Below are 3678 nucleotides of genomic sequence, written 5' to 3'. Positions count from 1 at the left end.
TGCTCCACATCCTTGTCAGCACTGGATATGGTCAGTGTTTTTTATTTTAGCCATTCTGATAGGGGTGTGGTGTGTATATCATCATGGTTTTGATTTGTATTTCTCTAATGGCTAATGATATGGAACATCTTTTTCTGTTCATTTGCTAACTGTTTTCCTCTTTGGTAAAAATGTCTAAGTCTTCTGACCATTTTTAATTGGGCACTTAGTTTTCTTAGTGTTAAGTTTTGAGCATTCTTTACATATTCTGTATGCACGTCTTTTGTTAGACATATGATTTACAAATATTTTCTCTAGTCTGTAGATTGTTTTTTTTTTTCTTTTTAAAATTAGCAACAAGGTCTGTTGCCCAGGCTGGAATGCAGTGGCACAATCACAGCTCACTGCAGCTTCAAACTCTTAAGCTCAAATGATTCTTTCACTTCAGCCTCCATAGTAGCTAGGACTATAGACACATGACACCATACCTGGATAATTAAAAAAAATTTTTTTTTTGTAGAGACAGGGTCTTGAACTTCTGGCCTCAAGCAATTCTTCTGCTTCATCCTTCTGCTTCATCCTCCCAAAGTGCTGGGATTACAGGTATGCACTACCATGCCAGGCCTGTAGATTGCTTTTTCATTCACTTAATGGTGTCTTCAATAGAACAAAAGTTTTACTTTTAAAATTTTAGTGAATTCTAATTTATCAATTTGTCTTTTACAGATCATGCTTTTGGTCTCATGTCTAAGAACTCAATTTCCTGCCATATTTTCTCATAAAAGTTTTATAGTTTTCCATTTTACATTTAGACCTATGATCCATTTTCAGTTAATTTTTATATAAGATGTGAGGTTTTAGATTGAGGTTCATTTTTTCCCATATGGATATCCAATTGTTCCAACACTATTGAAAACACTATTCTTTCTCCATCAGATTGCCTTCACACCTTTATCAAAAACCAATTGGCCTATGTCTGGACTCTGTTCTATTCTATTGACCGATGTGTCTGGCCCTCCACTAATACCACACTATCTTTTAAAAAACATTTTTCAAAAATTTCTTCTTTTTTTTAATCCTAAGCTATGTCTGATACCGCACTGTCTTGATTATCATAGCTTCAAAGTAAGTCTTAAAATCAGGTTATATGATTCCTCAAACTTTTTATTTCCTCCAAAACTTTTTTTAGCTATTCTTTTTTCTTTATCTTTCTTATTTATTTATTTATTTACTTACTTTTTTATTTTTTATTTTTATTTTTTGAGACAGGAGCCTCAAGCTGTCCCCCTGGGTAGAGTGACATGGCATTTGAGCTCACATCAACCTCCAACTCCTGGGCTCAAGTGAGTCTCCTGCCTCAGCCTCCCAAGTAGCTGGGACCACAGGCGCCCGCCACAACGCTCGGCTATTTTTTGGTTGCAGCCGTCATTGTTGTTTGGCGGGCCCAGGCTGGATTCGAACTTGCCACCTTGGGTGTACGTGGCTGGTGCCTTAGCCACTTGAGCCATAGGCTCTGAGCTTCTTTATCTTTCCATATACATTTTAGAATCAGCTTGTCTATACCTACAAGAAATCTTGCTGGGGTTTTGATTGGAATGGTGGTAAACATCCAGATTGATTTGAGAGAGAACTGGCATCCTTGCTATGTTGAGTCTTATAATCCATGAATCTAGTATGTCTTCCTCATCTTAGTTTCTTCAATTTATTATTTTTTTATTTTTTTTGCAGAGATATTTATTTATTTGTTAAATCATAAATGCATAGATGATGTATACATTAATGCATTTATGGGTTACAATGTGCTGATATCATAGAATTAGGAGCGTTTGCATCACACTGGCTAATATATACCTCATCTTGTTTATTTAATTATTGTGTTAAGACATTTATACTCTGTACTTAATAGATCCAACATGTAGCCTTGCGTTATGCACCATAGGTTCAATTTAATAATTTTCTTTTCCTCTAAGAGAAGGCACATCTCGAGATGATTAGCTTCAAAATGAGGAAAGCACCGTCTGGGTACAGACTCTTTCCTTTTACCCAGGCACGTCTTATTTCCTTCAAGTCCATTAGAGATGGCTTGTTTTTCACTGGCAATTTTATACTCAGAGGTTAGGGTAGGAAAAAGGTTTTATCAGACCTATTTATGCATGTGTTAGAGAATTATGTTTTGGCATTGGTGAATAGTGAGTGTCAGCTTATACACACATGCATCCCTGTGGGTGTCTATGTCAATACTCGTGAATACATAGATGGGTCTCCTCATGTACACAGTAAACATATGTGGGTGCCTGCATGTACCTGCACATGTGGCCCCACAGAGGCAGCCTCTGCCCTCTTCCCTGCTTTAAGCAGCCACTTGATGTCCAGCTGAGGTGAAAGGAGGTCATTTGCTTCACATGCAGAAAGCTGGCCAAATGTGACCTTCAGAGAATCAGCACAATTGCACATATAGAGAGCTTCTTAACAAATGCTTGTTGAGTAAAAGAAAGAAATCAGGGAAAGAAGCTGGAAACAAGGAAGAGGGAGAGAAAATCAAGAGAGAAAGCAGCGGCAGGGCCCCAGTCACTGAGCCGCCGCCAGGACTCAGCAGCCTCCCCCTTGAGCCCCCTCGCTTCCCGACGCTCCGTCACCCCCCCCCGCCTTCTCCCGCCCGCCTTCTCCGCAGGCCGTTTCCACCGAGGAAAAGGAATCCTATCGTATGTCTGCTATCCAGAACCTCCACTCTTTCGACCCCTTTGCTAATGCAAGTAAGGGTGATGACCTGCTTCCTGCTGGCACTGAGGATTATATCCATATAAGAATTCAACAGAGAAATGGCAGGAAGACCCTTACTACTGTTCAAGGGATCGCTGATGATTATGATAAAAAGAAATTAGTGAAGGCGTTTAAGAAGAAATTTGCCTGCAATGGTACTGTAATTGAGCATCCAGAATATGGAGAAGTAATTCAGCTACAGGGGGACCAGCTCAAGAACATATGCCAGTTCCTTGTAGAGATTGGACTGGCTAAGGACGATCAGCTGAAGGTTCATGGGTTTTAAGTGCTTGTGGCTCACTGAAGCTTAAGTGAGGATTTCCTTGCCATGAGTAGAATTGCCCCTCTGTCCCTTGTCACAAGTTTAAAAACCTCACAGCTTGTATAATGTAACCATTTAGGGTCTGCTTTTAACTTGGACTAGTGTAACTCCTCATGCAATAAACTGAAAAGAGCCCCCCCCCCCCAGAAAAAAGAAAGCAGCGGCAGGGCACGTTGGCTAAAGCCTGTAATCCTAGCACTCTGGGACGCTGAGGCGGGTGGATTGCTTGAACTCAGGAGTTCGAGACCAGCCTGAGCAAGAGCCAGACCCCCGTCTCTCTACCCAGAGCGTGGAGTGAGACTGTCTCAGAAAAAGAAAAAATTAATGAATAGAAATAAGAGAGAAAGCAGCCTGGCACTTTAAGAGCTCTGACAAGCCTCTTTTCCTACTTGCCCTGGCAATGAAGGCCTGTCAGCTGTCTATGGCAAATGTATCCTGCTGTGTAACTTTTCTTACTCTGTAAGCCTATCTTTCTCTTCCCTAATAAACTTTGTTTCATGCTTGCTTTAAAAAAAAAAAAGAGGAGGAGAGAGAGATCCAATAGTGTTCACTTTCTGGGGAAGTGGGAAGAAATGAGTAACACTTTCAGTCCTCGGGCTGGGGAAACCAGCTACGTT

At 40.6% G+C, this 3678-nt stretch overlaps 1 pseudogene across 1 annotated transcript; it reads left to right on the top strand.

Annotated features, from left to right (window-relative positions):
• The first annotated feature begins 2551 nt into the window (after nucleotides 1–2551).
• LOC100957269 lies at nucleotides 2552–3196 on the top strand (annotated as a pseudogene). Its single transcript, XR_001161696.2, has one exon. The product of XR_001161696.2 is annotated as a eukaryotic translation initiation factor 1 pseudogene (transcript).
• Nucleotides 3197–3678: the final 482 nt, after the last annotated feature.

Source organism: Otolemur garnettii, unplaced genomic scaffold (genome assembly GCF_000181295.1).
Source record: "Otolemur garnettii isolate 467f Iridium unplaced genomic scaffold, OtoGar3 scaffold00158, whole genome shotgun sequence".
Lineage (NCBI taxonomy): Eukaryota > Metazoa > Chordata > Mammalia > Primates > Galagidae > Otolemur > Otolemur garnettii.
The sequence above is the reverse complement of the archived record's forward strand: the minus strand, read 5'-3'. Positions and strand labels throughout refer to the sequence as shown.